Genomic DNA, 15,137 nt, shown 5'->3' on the forward strand with positions numbered 1-15,137 from the left:
GAAAACTCAAGGGTCCAGATCAGTCATTTCCCAATCGAGTATGTGGCCACTACGAAGCAAGGAAACGGGTAATTACTATCTTCTTTTCATGTGTCCTCTACACCAATGCTAACCATTTTTGTCACCTCTGCATTGAAGTTTATGATTTCTCTCTGTTTTCTTGAGTTGACCTGATTCTTTTCTTTTTTATAGGGACGACTATGGCTTTCACACGTTGGAATACCTTGCAAAGTGGGAAGGTCGACGGGTCCCTGTCGTCACAGCTGCAATGGTCGTCGAGCTACGCAAAATTTACACACGGAACTGGTTGATGAATGAAGATTTCAACACGCGGGCCAATGCACGAGAGTTCATAGAGGAAGCTGTCAAGAAAGTCTTCAAGAAGTACAAGTGATCATGTGGTGCTCCATACCGAACGCCTACCTTACATTCTGTTGCCGAGGAATGTAAGGTATTACCTTGTTCTTTTCAAAACTATGTCCGTGTAATATGCTATGACTGCATCTCCCCGCAGACTAGTATATAGTGGTGGCGTGTGATCGACATTTGAATAGTTTGTAATATATGTGTGGATGTGAACCTACTTAGGTGTGACAGCAGACACGTTTATGTGTTTTCAATACTTTTTATGCGTTTGTGGGTTGTTAGTACCAGTTTGGTGTTTCGAATGCGTCCTTCATGTCTGAAAACATGGCAAATGTAGTTGATGAGTCATGGTTAGCGAAAGTTATCGTTATTTCTTGTTTGGATTTTTGGGGTTTTTTGCACTGCTAACTGCATCAGATAGCATGGTAGTTTGTACGCAGCCGTAACCTTACGGTTTTTGCACGTGATCGTTTCAACTTGTTTCTCCATAGGTTGCAACACAATACAATATGAATACAATGTGTTGACTGAACACGGAAATATACGCGATGGTAGACTCGGTATAAATAGCATGTCATATTCAGTAGAACTAACATGGCAGATTCAGTAGAAAAGGCATGGCAGATTCAGTAGCACAGGCATGGCAAATTTAGTTGAAATAACATGGCAGATTCATTAGAAACATATGGCAGATTCAGAAGAAAAGACATGGCAAATTCAGTACCACACACGTGGCAACTACAGTCATTGATTCATGGCATTTTCTTTCAGATTCTGTTTCCCCTCAAGAGTCATTCTCCCATTTTTTTACAAATTTAGAACATTTAGCTTGCAAAAAATGTCACCAGCAACCAAGTCACAATGCTCCAATGTTTCTTACGGATTGCCCGTCCCTTTCTTTTTTTTCTTGTGCTTTGCTTGAATCTCCAATCCCGATTTGTATCTTATCTCTTTTGGACGCCCCTTTGTGATGGAATGGGGCGGGTTCCTGACCTGGGTTTGTGTGCTTGCTGTTCCAGATCCTACCTCCGAGTTTTCAGATGATGGCCTCGTGGACGAAGGCACACTTGTGGTATGGGGGAACCTGTGTAAGGCTTCCTCAGCTTTCCTCTTCTTGATCTCATCAAGCTCTCTTTTCAGGGCCTTCCTATGTTTTCTGCGACCCTCGCTATCTTATCACTCTTGCACGCTTCATCTATTAGTTCAGCATAGTTCTTTGTCAACACAATGTGCCTCACGGCATCCATGGTTGACTCTGGTCTCTCATCATGCACAGCCAAAACTGCATTTGATGTTTGCGGCCCCCATGCGTCGTCAGCGTCCCAAGTGCATCGCCGCCGTATGAAATGACGGGGCATTCGTGTCACCGTGTTCATGTCCATTACTTTCAGTATGTGACAGCACACAATCCCGCCCCGTTCGAATTCGCAGCATTGGCAGTAGTATTCGCCTTCGCTTATCAAGGCCTTCACAAAGTAGTTCCTTCCCTTGTCTGGGTCTTCAGGTTCTGAATTCGACATGCCCAAGATAGAACACACCTTGAACGTATGTTCGTCCACCTGGAAAGCCGTGTACATGCTGGCACGCTTTATTTCTTCCTGGAATCTGCAAGTTTTGTGTGGTTTTGTTAAACTCTTGTGTGATGTTTTTTGTAGCACCTTATGTTGTTGTAGGCTGTAACGTAGGAAAGGCATCTAAAATGAATGATGGCTATGGCATCTGCATGATATTTTTTCACATGGCAAATGCATAACATTTTTAATTGGCATGTGCAACCCATACCATCATGGCCAATGGAAGTACAGTTCGTTTAAACATGGCAACTGCAGTTCATTAAACATGGCAACTGCAGTTCATTAAACATGTTAACTGATGACATGGCAACTAGATTTTTTGCTGCACAATGTCACCTACATTTTTTGTTGCCATGTTGCATTTTTCATTCGGCAAGCACATGGCAACTGGAGTGGACACAACATGGCAACTGTAGTTCAACCCACATGGCAACTTCAGTTGTTGTCACATGGCAACTACTGTGCATTACACCTGGAAACTGCAGTTGCCTCCACATGGCAACTCCCTAATTTTGCACCTACATTTCACATCCTACACCCTTTCTTTACACAATTAAATTGTTTTATTTCCTAGGTATCCTAACCCACTTTTTCGATCATTGCAGCCACTCCTGAGGAGATTACGCCGTCACTTGATGAAGCTTACCGCAGGATTAAGGAGGCAGCATTGCAGAGGAGGTCCTCACGAGGTCAGGAGCAATCAAGTTCTAACATGCCTACTGAGTCGGTATCCGAGGATACCATTAGAAGTGCCACCCCTGGTTTTGTGAGGCAGCATAGGGTAGTTCACGCACCACCCACGGATGACTATGAGCCAGAAGTCAAGGCCACAAAGGATCAGAACCAGCTGTACGATATTGTCAAGCGCTTTGGAAATGTGAGGTCCAACAACAAGCATATGAAGGAGCTGAAAGCGTAATGACCACACCACATAACCTCTGAATTGATTTCCTATTTTTACTTAGTAGACATGATTCTTTCATGTTATATCATTTTCATCCAGCTCATGTTTGGACAGAACCAAGATTATACAATGCGATGCGACATACGTTGACCTGGGTGATCTTGCCGAGTCTGTGAGGCCATTCGGCAAAATGTCCGTTCGAATTTGCAGCATTGGCAGTAGTATTCGCCTTCGCTTATCAAGGCCTTCACAAAGTAGTTCCTTCCCTTGTCTGGGTCTTCAAGTTCTGAATCCGACATGCCCAAGATAGAACACACCTTGAACGTATGTTCGTCCACCTGGAAAGCCGTGTACATGCTGGCACGCTTTATTTCTTCCTGGAATCTGGAAGTTTTGTGTGGTTTTGTTAAACTCTTGTGTGATGTTTTTTGTAGCCCCTTATGTTGTTGTAGGCTGTAACGTAGGAAAGGCATCTAAAATGAATGATGGCTATGGCATCTGCATGATATTTTTTCACATGGAAAATGCGTAACATTTTTAATTGGCATGTGCATTCCATACCATCATGGCCAATGGAAGTACAATTCGTTTAAACATGGCAACTACAGTTCATTAAACATGGCAACTGCAGTTGAGTAAACATGGCAACTGCAGTTCATTAAACATGGCAACTATAGTTGAGTAAACATGGCAATTGCATAACATCTTTAATTGGCATTTGCATTCCATACCATCATGGCCAATGGAAGTACAGTTCATTAAACATGGCAACTGCAGTTCATCAAACATGGCAACTGCAGTTGAGTAAACATGGCAACTGCAGTTGAGTAAACATGGCAACTGTAGTTCATTAAACATGGCAAACTGTAGTTCATTAGACATGGCAACTACATATCATGCACTACAAAAAAAGATACATCCGTGACATTTTGGGCCGCACGAATTTTTTCTCTCTCATACTTATGACACTTCTATGACAATAATTGTGACAAAACACGGTATCATCATAGATGTGGTGGGGTCCTATTTCTATGACAAAAAATCATGACAGAAAATGGGCTTTTCATCCTGGGCGGGCCGGAGACGCAGCTGCATGACATTCTTTGGGCCGTCCATGACGGAAAAAACCGTGGTAGAAGCGAGGGCGAGGAAAATATCAGGGTGTTCCCGGTTACGTGGGTGGTCGGGGCCGAGCGATGCGTGTTTCTCTCGTACACGCACGCGCGTGGGTGCGAGGCGTTGGGCTCTAACTGAACCCGAGCGAGGCGTTGGGCTCTAACTGAACCCGAGCGATTGCACTGCACGCTACGCGTTACTGAACCCGAGCGATCGATCGATGGCTGTTAACTGAACCCGATCGAGCGATTCCTTCGCTGCTGCTGCTAACTGAAGCCGATCAATGCTGCCTTTGGATGAACAGTGAGCGTTGCTGGGGGGGGGTTTGGATGAACAGTTCCCGGTGGGGGTGGATGAACAGGACCCCGTGGTGTTGCCTCTGGATGAACAGGACCCCGATCGATCGAGCCGGTTGGGGCTGGATTAACAGGACCCCGTGGAGGGCTGGATGAACAGGACCACCCCGTGGAGGGCAGGATGAACATTAGACGGTGGAGGGCTGGATGAACAGTAGCCCGTGGAGTGGTGGTTGAACAGGAGCCCGTGGAGAGGGCTGGTTGAACAGTAGCCAGTGGAGTAGCGCGCGGTGGAGGCTCGATGAATAGGAGCCCGTGGATGAATAGTCGCAGGTGGAGGCAGGAGGAGGTCGACGGTGGATGAACAGTAGCCCGTGGAGGCTGGAGGGGGTCGACGGTGGAGATGAAAAGTATCCCGTGGAGTCCCGTTTTGCGGTACGCCACACCCCTCCCGATGAACAGGAACCCCATTTCGACCATAGCGCTCCAACACAAGTCCGTTTCCTCCGTTTTGCGGTACGCCAGACCCCTCCCGATCAACAGGACCCTCGTTTCGACCGTAGGAGGTCTGTCTCCTCCGTTTTGCGGTACGCCAGACCCCTCCCGATGAACAGGATCCCGTTTTGACCGTGGCCGGTCGAACACAAGGCCGTTTCCTCCATTCTGCGGTACGCCAGGCCTAATTTCCATCGGCTGTTCCGTCCAAGCCCTCCCGATGAACACGACGATGCATTCTGTTCCGACCTAGCCGGTTGGCTCCCCATGAACACGACGACGACGTTGTTTCTCCGTTCCGACCCAGCCATGTACACGAGCCCCGACCGTATGTACGCGCGAGTAGGCGTTCGAGACCCCGCCCGTATGTACGTGGTTGGTCGTATTTACTTTCTTGCACCCTGGCCCCTGTACGTACATGTACATGCTACGTGCGCGCCTCTACTACAACACGTGCACGCCTCTACATCGACCAGTATGTACGTACATGTTCGCGACCAGAATGACAACGTTACGTACTCTTCGATCAGGTGGGTCCCGACTGTCAGGCACTTCTTTGCGTGCGAAGATGTAGCTGGTGGGTCCCAGCAGTCAGGGGGCGAATCGTTTTTTTGCCCGGACGCACTTCCTTGCGTGGGAAGATGTAGCTGGTGGGTCCCAGCAGTCAGGGGGAATGGCTTTTTCGCAAAATACGGTGGCCCGTCCGGTGGGTCCCCGCTGTCAGGTGGAGGAATAATTATTTTGCGCGTAATAAGGAGGCACTTCCTTGCTGCGGCTATGGACCCAGCTGTCAGCCTCTCCACATACAGTACTCTTCCGATGGAAGTCGGTCGTTGACCACATTGACCACGCCGCGCCGAGAGCACCAAGGTGGTGGTCGACGGCGAGGCCTAGGAAGGGGACGACGCGGAGCCAGGGAAGACGCGGCAGTGGATGCCCACGCGGAGAGGAGTACGAGGGTTCTGTTAGGGCATATTTATCCCTCAAGTAGTTTTGGTGATTGATGACAATACGTGTGCGGACTAATCGTGTGCACTAAGTGTTTAAGGTGATCTAATATAAGGGCACTCTGCGATTGTTACCCCTCTGAGGTCTTCACTTTAGACGGATTATTTTCCTTCGTTTCCTTTCGGTGGAATTGAGTCGTAGGGATAACCGTACTATCAAGAGGGGATCCGTTTCAGAAGAGTATGGGTGGAATCATCACGTACACATTTCCTTGCACCCACGCTGTCTTCCTGCCTGTTGGAGTTTCCGCGTTGTGCAAAACAAGGGGTGCCTTGTGCTAAGTGGTAGTACCATGACCAGGGCGGTAGTACCGCCTATCGGCGGTAGTACCGCTTGTTAGTGCCGCTGGTACTACCGCCCTGCTGTGGTCTCGACTTTTTCGTGTCAGGTTTCATAAAAGACCACGCAGGGGGGCAGTAGTAGGGACAGTAGTAAGGCGCGGTAGTACCACTCCTACTTCCGCTCCACTACCGCTCAGCTCGCTGCCCTCCCCTATTTTTTCAGCAGCTGTAGGAAGCGGTAGTACCGCTCACAAGGCGGTAGTACCGCCCTAGGACGTGTACTCCTCTTCTCTCATCCATGGGTGCCCTATGCCTGCTTGCCACAGCGGTAGTACCGCTGTGGCAGCGGTACTACCACTCCGGCAACGGTAGTACCACCCAGATGCGGGCTGCGGGCGGCATAACGGTTGGATATGTCCCCCTACTATATAAAGGGGTCTTCTTCTCCAAGAAGACTTACCTCTTTCCCCCCAAACTCCATTGTTGCTCCACAAGCTTATTTTCGCCCGACCTCTCTCTCTAGCCAATCAAACTTGTTGATTTTCTAGGGATTGGTTGAGACGGCCTAGATCTACACTTCCACCAAGAGAAATTTGATTCCCCCCACTAATCCCTTGCGGATCTGGTTACTCTTGGGTGTTTGAGCACCCTAGACGGTTGAGGTCACCCCGGAGCCATATTCCATTGTGGTGAAGCTCCGTGGTTTCGTTGGGAGCCTCCAATTAAGTTGTGGAGAGAGCCCCAACCTTGTTTGTAAAGGTTCGGTTGCCGCCTTCAAGGGCACCAATAGTGGAATCACGGCATCTCGCATTGTGTGAGGGCGTGAGGAGAATACGGTGGCCCTAGTGGCTTCTTGGGGAGCATTGTGCCTCCACACCGCTCCAACGGAGACGTACTTCCCCTCAAAAGGAAGGAACTTCAGTAACACATCCTCGTATTTACCGGCTCCACTCTTGGTTATCTCGTGCCTTACTTGGGCAAGCTTATTTGTGTTATATCCTTTGCTTGCTTGTGTGCTTGTTGTTGTTGCATCATATAGGTTGCTCACCTAGTTGCATATCTAGACAACCTACTTTGATGCAAACTTTAAATTGGTAAAGAAAAGCTAAAAATTGTTAGTTGCCTATTCACCCCCCTCTAGTCAACTATATCGATCCTTTCAATTGGTAGCAGAGCCTCGTCTCTTTATTAAGGACTTTGCCGCCCGAAGAGTATGGTTGACACCGTAGACGGTGGTGAGGAGCACTCCGGTGTGAATCCAATCTCGTCTACGGCCGATGGGGGAACCGCGGTCTCTCGTGAGGAATTCAATGTGGCTTTGGACACATTGAAAACCTCCATGACGACCGAGGTTGAAAGCATGTTTAATAAATTCATTGAAGGGCTTAAACTATCCACCGCACCGTCGAAAGTGGGTGATCCCACTAACAAGGTGACGGATGCTAACTCCGACAAGGGGGAAGCTACTAGTGAAAAAGCTCCTTCTTCTAGTGGTAAGAATGGCACCGGCATCTTTGCCCATGTGGAACCTCCACTTGTTTATGGTGGACCGATTCCTTCTACTCATTTGAATCATGCCGGTCCTACCCCTAAGATTGTGAAAAATGAGGACTTTGATTCTTGGGTTTATTGCTTTAAGCATCATTTAAATCATGTGAATACTAATCTTTGGAGAATCATTGAAGAAGGTTTCTATCCGCATGACCGAAGCAACTTCACCCCGAGAGAGGCCGCGGATAATCAATTCAATGAGAATTCTCTCTTCATCATCCAAGATGCAATTCCACCGAAGATCTCCCTCATCTTCGGCCCTTTTCCATGGCCAAAGATGCATGGCATTGTGTTGTCTACCTCTATCGGGGAAGCGCAAGCATTCAACGCTCCAACTATGAAGTGGTGCAAGATGAAGCTGATGAGTTTGCAATGAAAGAAGATGAAGAACCTCGTGAGCTTTATCGGAGAGTAACCAAACTCGCGGTCTCACTCCGAGACCATGGGAGCAAGGACACGGATGACAATTGGATCAAGCGCAAATTTCTCAAGGCAATGATGCCTTACCACAAGGCCATGTCCTCTGTCATTCGTCAAAGGCTGGACTTCCACACCTTATCCTCAAGTGAAGTGTTGGATGAGTTTGTGGCTATGATCATCTTGGACAAGACCGCCGATAATGCGATGCTGCGCTCTCAAAGGGCAAAGAAGCCCAACCTTGCATTGAAGGCCAAGGTTAGTGTCGAAGAAGAAGAAGAAGAAGAAGAAGAAGAAGAAGAAGAAGAAGAAGAGGAAGAAGAGGAAAGCAACCCCGAAGATACAAAGTATGCCTGTCATGAACACATGGCTCTTTCTCAAGGCAATTTTGGAGCAAGAAGAACACAAGGCCCAACTTCAACAGGAGCAACTCAAGTGGCGCGAAGGTCAAGAAACGAGTGAGGACTTGCTATAATTGTGGCAATGTGAGCCATTTTGTTGCGGAATGTCCTTACGAGAAGAGGGAGGACAATGGTGGCAAGCTCATCCGAAAAGACAAAGCCAAGTCTTTCCCCAACAATAGCAACTTCACCAAGAAGACTCCAACTAGAGGGTTGGTGGTTCAAGAATAATACCATGAGGATGATGATGATGATGAAGATAGTGAAGCCATGGCCATGGCCTCCGTAGCCATTGCCACAAATCCACGGGTGTCCCTCTTCGACTCACCCAACGAGAACATCACCGCCAAGTGCCTCATGGCTGAAGCCACCAACAAGGTAACCCCCAACATCAAAACTACCATCACTACTAATCCCTCCTTGACGGATTGCATTGATGAAAGTGAGGGGTCTAATGAGGAAGTAAATGAATTTGAGTCTTTTATGAGTAAGCTCAAGGGCAAATCCAAGAAGCACTTCGTTGCTCTTTTGGAACAACTTGGTGAAGCCAATGACATGATCGAGGCTCATGAAGAAATCATCTCTAAGATGGAAGGTCATAGTCGTGACTATGCCGATGAGATATCGGATCTCTCTAATGCTCTTGAGGAAGAGCGTGTGCATCGTTTGGCTCTTGAGGAGTCACACAACGATGACCATGCCAAATTAAAGAAAGATCTTGATCATGCTCTTGTTGTAACTCGTGTGCTAACCTCCGAGAAGGCCAAACTTGGGGTTGATCTTGCTAGACTCAAGGAGGAGTTTGATATACTTGACAAGGCTCACAAGGCCTTGAAGGGTATTCATGCTAATCTCAAAGAGTCTCATGATCAACTTCAAGTGAAGCTAACTAAGGAGAAAGCCACTTTTCCTCATATGGTTTTAATTGATAATGCAAATGCTACTAACCCTTGTTGTGAGCATGTGCATCTTGTTGAGGAGAATGCTAAGTTAAAGGAGCAACTTGAGAAAGGCCTTGTGTCGTGCATACAAGGTGAGAAGAACCTCAACGACCTTTTGAGCAATCAAAAGGAAGTTGTGGCCAAGGAGGGGAATGGGTTCGCACCCATGCCCAAGAACAAGAAGAAGAATGACAAGACCAAACGACCTCCTCCTCTCAAGCAAACTTTTCTGAAGGAGGGAGAGGGTGCTTCCAAGGAGAAGAAGAACAATGCGAAGGGTGGTGATGTCAAGAAAGGCAATGCCACCCCTTCCAACAAAGCCGGCGACTTTAACCCGCCTTATGTGTTGTGCCGTGCTAGTGATGGGCATGTTTATGCCAAATTTGTTGGTTCTCCTTATGAGTACATTGAATGGTCTATTTGGGTTCTTAAGACCCTTGTCACTAACATCAAAGGAACCATTACAAAATGGGTACCTAAAACCAAGCATTGATCTCTTGTAGGTGTTTGCTTCTGGTGGGGGATCATGGTTGCTCGATAGTGGAGCTACAAATCATATGACCGGAAGCAAGGACTTGGTGGTGGACGTGCACAAGATTTCATCCATGCCCAGAATGTCGAGTGGGGTGATGCCTTATCTTCCAAGGTATTGGGACTCGGCAAGGTTGCCATTTCTCATGATCTCACGATCGAGAAGGTCATGCTTGTTGAGTCCCTTGCATACAATTTACTTTCCGTTCGTCAACTTGCACTCATGGGCTTTGCCACCTTCTTTGATATTGATACCGTGGCCCTCTTGTGGAGCAAGACTCTTAAAGTAGCCTTTGTTGGGCATGTCGAGAATGGTCTCTATGTGATTAACTTTTCGGAGCAACCCACTAAGACCGCGACATGCCTAATGGCTAAAGTTGACGTGGGATGGCTTTGGCATCGCCGTCTAGCCCATGTCAATATGAGATATTTGCAAAGTATTCTCAAGGGGGACCATGTCCGTGGACTAACAAATGTTAGCTTTGCTAAAGATCGTGCTAGCAGTGCTTGTATCGAAGGAAAGCTACATGAGAAGGCTCACCCTCCCACGACTATCATTTACTCGAAGAGTCCTTTGGAGCTCCTTCACATGGATCTCTTTGGGTCTCCATCCTTTGATAATCTTGGGGGTAGAAAGTATTGCTTGGTTATTGTGGACGATTATTCAAGATACACTTGGGTATACTTCTTCAAGAGGAAGAGCGAGACCCAACAAACCGTCATTGACTTTGCAAATGAAGCTCAACGCCAACACAATGCAAAGATCTTGACTATAAGAAGTGACAACGTCACCGAATTCAAGAACTACACCTTGGATGAGTTTATTAGTGATGAGGGGATCAAGCATCAATATTCCGCATCATACACCCCTCAACAAAATAGTGTAGCGGAGAGGAAGAACCGGACGTTGATGGATGCGGCAAGGACCATGATGGCGGAGTTCAAGTCTCCATACAACTTTTGGGCCGAAGCCATCAACACCGCTTGTCATGCATCAAATCGGCTCTATCTCCGCAAAGGCTTGAACAAGACTCCATATGAGATACTCACAGGTAACAAGCCCAACCTCAAGTATTTTCAGGTGTTCGGGTGCAAGTGTTTCATTCTCAAGAAAGGTGTTCGTTTGTCTAAATTTGAGGCTAGAGCTCATGAGGGCATATTTGTTGGTTATGCTACGAACTCCCATGCTTACCGTGTTCTCAATAAGTCCACGGGACTTATTGAGGAGACGTGTAACGTGGAGTTTGATGAGAATAATGGCTCCCAAGTGGAGCAAAGTGGTACTTGTGATGTAGGTGATGAAATTCCTCCCCAAGCCATAAGAAGAATGGGTGTTGGTCATATCCTACCCATTGAGGAACCCCTTGTGGCCGAAGGAGAAGGACAATGTTCCACTCAAGTGGAACCATCACCAACCCAAGACCCACACGCTTCCAAAGAACAAAGTGAAGGCCCTCAACCTCATGAACAAGACCAAGGGCAAGATCAACCTCAAGACGGTGTTGAATCACCAAATGATGCCCAAGGTCAAGTTCTTCACTCCGAGCGAGTTCAAGATCAAGGGCAAGCTCAAGATCAAGCACAAGCTCAAGACGACACTCAAGATGATCAAGTGTCCGCTCCTCAACTCACCCCCGAGGAGGAATTGGAGCATCGTGCCGCCAAGATTGCATCCAAGCTCTCTACCAAGGGTCATCTCATGAAGAATGTGCTTGGAAACATTCAAAAGGGGGTAAGCACTCGTAGACAATTGGCAAACTATTGTGAACATCACGCGTTTGTCTCTTGTGTTGAACCCCAAAAGGTCTATGAGGCGCTCGAAGATCCGGATTGGCTCAATGCCATGCATGAAGAACTCAACAACTTCGAGTACAACAAGGTGTGGAGATTGGTGCCAAGGCCAACCGGGAACCACAACGTCATTGGAACCAAGTGGATATTCAAGAACAAGCAAGATGCTCATGGGACTATCATTCGCAACAAGGCAAGATTGGTAGCACAAGGCTACTCCCAAGTCGAGGGTATCGACTACGGTGAAACCTTTGCTCCTGTTGCTCGCCTTGAATCCATTCGTTTGTTGATTGCTTATGCTTCTCATCATAACTTTAAGTTGCAACAAATGGATGTGAAGAGTGCTTTTCTTAATGGTCCTATCAATGAGTTGGTATATGTCAAACAACCCCCGAGTTCGAGGATCCCTACTTCCCCGATCATGTGTATCAACTCGATAAGGCACTCTATGGCCTTAAACAAGCCCCACGTGCGTGGTATGACCACCTTACCGAGTTGCTACAAGATCGTGGATTTGAAGTTGGGATGATTGACCCCACTCTTTTTACTAAGAAGGTCAAAGGGGAGTTGTTTGTGTGCCAACTATATGTTGATGGTATTACCTTTGGTTCCCCTAACAAAGCTTTCAATGAGGAATTTGCCGCTCTCATGACCTCTAAGTTCAAGATGTCTTCGATGGGAGAGTTGAAGTTCTTCCTTGGATTCGAAGTCAAACAAAGAAGAGAAGGAACCTTCATCAACCAAGCCAAATACACTCAAGACATGCTAAAGAGATTCAAGTTAAGTGATGTCAAGACGGCTTCCACTCCAATGCCCACCAAGTGCCAACTTGACATTGATCCCAATGGTAAAGCGGTGGATCAAAAGGTATATCGCTCCATGATTGGCTCCTTGCTTTACCTTTGTGCATCTAGACCGGATATCATATTGAGTGTGGGAATTTGTGCACGGTTTCAAGCCGCACCTAAGGAAAGCCACTTTGTGGCAGTCAAGCGAATCTTTCGATATTTGGCTTATACCCCAAACTTTGGCTTATGGTACCCAAGAGGAGCAAACTTCAAGCTTGTAGGATATTCGGACTCCGATTGGGCGGGAGACAAAGTGGATAGGAAATCCACTTCCGGAGGGTGCCAATTTCTTGGTTGCTCTTTCGTGAGCTGGTCTTCCAAAAAGCAAAGTTGTGTATCTCTCTCGTCCACCGAAGCGGAGTATGTGGCGGCTGGTAGTTGTTGTGCACAAATCTTATGGATGAGGCAAACTTTAAAGGATTACGGTGTCATTTGTGACAAAGTGCCTCTTTGGTGTGACAATGAAAGTGCCATCAAGATTTCTCTCAACCCGGTGCAACACTTCAAGACGAAGCATATTGAGATTTGGTATCACTTCATCCGGGATCATATTAGGCGAGGGGAGATTGAGCTCAACTATGTCAACACTCATGATAACCTTGCAGATATTTTCATGAAGCCCTTGGATGAAGCAAGATTTCGCGAGTTAAGGCATGAGCTAAATATCATTGATTCGAGCAATGTGACTTGAACCCTTGCACACCCCACCACACTCAACTTGATGTCTAGTTTAGATGTAGGCATGGACATAGGGGGAGTGTTGTTCTCTCAATGAACTGTTCCTCCCCCCATTATGCATAAATTGATCGAGTCTTTCACATTAGCCATTTTTGATGGTACTTGTGCTTCAAAGACGAGTTTTGGTCATGGGCCCAAGGATAATTCTTCGCGGCGCCATACCATTTGCTCAAACATAGGTGGCCTCAGCCACCGCCCTCTCTTCTCGAGAGTTTGTCTGTGTGTTGTTTCTTGTTGCTTGTGCTTCTCTCTTTGAGTGGTTGTGTTTTGGTGTGGTCGTGTTCGGGTTTGGCCTGTCGTGTCTTGTGTGGTCCTTCTGTTTTTCTCTAGTCGAGCACAAGTCATCTTTTCCCTCCTTGTTTCTGCTTTGGGGCGCCTGAGCGGTACTACCGCGTCGGCAGAGCGGTACTACCGCCCGGCCGACACGGTACTACCGTGGAGTGGTTCACTGGGCGCTTCGTGCTCCAGATCTGCACCAGGGTGGTACTACCGTGCCTTGCGTGGTACTACCGCTTGGGACTGGGCGTGTGGGGTATGTATCGGGCAGGGGGAGTTTCTACTCCCCCATACCTGTTCAGTTTGCCCCATCCCCTCGTCCTCTCCTCTCTCAGGCGACTCCCCAAGCACCGGAGGCTCGCCGCCGGGCCGCCGGATTTAGGCCGGCTCCCTCGTTTCCGTCCGGTGGGATCATTCCCCACCCTCTCCTCGTGCCATGGATCCCGGTATTGCCAGCGTTCTTCTCTCCCTTGGTTCTCCTTCTTGAATCTAGGTTTTGGGGCTATTCTCGTTGCATCACTTGATTTAGTTGTTGAATCGAGGCTTAGGAAGGACTTGGGAGACGGCTAGACTAGGGTGTTTGTCTATTAGGTGTAGAAATATGAACTTTTGCATCTCCGGTAGTACCGGATCTTGCCGCGGTAGGTGTCAGCCCGCTGACAACCGCTCCAGCGGTACTACCGCTGTACCCTAGCCGTACTACCGCTTATCAGTGGTACTACCGCTCTGGTGCATGGTACTACCACCCTGAGATGCCATTGCTCCTGTTTCTATACCTAATTTTTTTGGTCTTCGCCTTTCCCTGGCTTATGCTCTCTTGCTCTTGTGGTTCTTGTGTGTGTGTGTTTCAGGTGGTAGTAGCTCCGGGCATCAGGCTCATCGCAAGAACCTAGATCGTGCAACATGTTCCAAGCATTATCGCTCTTCAGGTAAACCAGAGGCTGCGGCTGTTGAGGGTGGCTCGACGGAGCCACCAAAGCACAAGGTCAAGGTTCCAACGACGAAGACCTCCGCTGGGCGCAAGCGTGCTAATCAGATGTCTGCCATGGAGTTCTGTACCAAGAGGAAGCACAATCCCTACCATGTGGACCAGGACCTTGCTCTTTGAGGTAGTCCATTCTGGAATAGGTTTCAGCAATCCATCTATCACGATGTCTTGAGGCAGAAGAAGAACTTGTTTGTGAAGGTCAAGTCTGTCGATCTCTCGCGCATGGAGAAGGACTTGCCATACTTTGGGAATGCTCAGCAGAGATGTGAGGAGTTGGACATCAAGAGGATCATTTCTTTCAACAAGGACTTTGATGCCAAGCTCGTGGCCCAGTTCTTCGCCACCGTTCACTTTGGGCATGATCCTGCCCGCACTCTGACTTGGATAACCTATGGTCGTATCCTGTCTGCACCATGGAAGGACTTCATGGTCAGCTTATCATATGATGATGAGGGTGCCCAGACCCCACTTGGATTTCGCCCTCATAAGGAGGTTGCCGCTACTCACAAGGAAAAGCTTTGGCCCTATTCTACCAGGAAGGTGTCTGAGACTGGGAAGGTTTCTTATGAGCTCTGGCCCTTCCTAGACATCATGCATCGGATCTTCCGGAACACC

The 15,137-nt window shown here is 47.8% G+C and overlaps 1 pseudogene; it reads right to left on the reverse strand.

Moving 5' to 3' along the window:
• Positions 1-1,206: 1,206 nt before the first annotated feature.
• The window catches only part of LOC141022954 (protein FAR-RED IMPAIRED RESPONSE 1-like), a 63,980-nt pseudogene continuing 50,049 nt past the window's right edge, over positions 1,207-15,137 (reverse strand).

This window comes from Aegilops tauschii, chromosome 5, assembly GCF_002575655.3.
Source record: "Aegilops tauschii subsp. strangulata cultivar AL8/78 chromosome 5, Aet v6.0, whole genome shotgun sequence".
NCBI lineage: Eukaryota > Viridiplantae > Streptophyta > Magnoliopsida > Poales > Poaceae > Aegilops > Aegilops tauschii.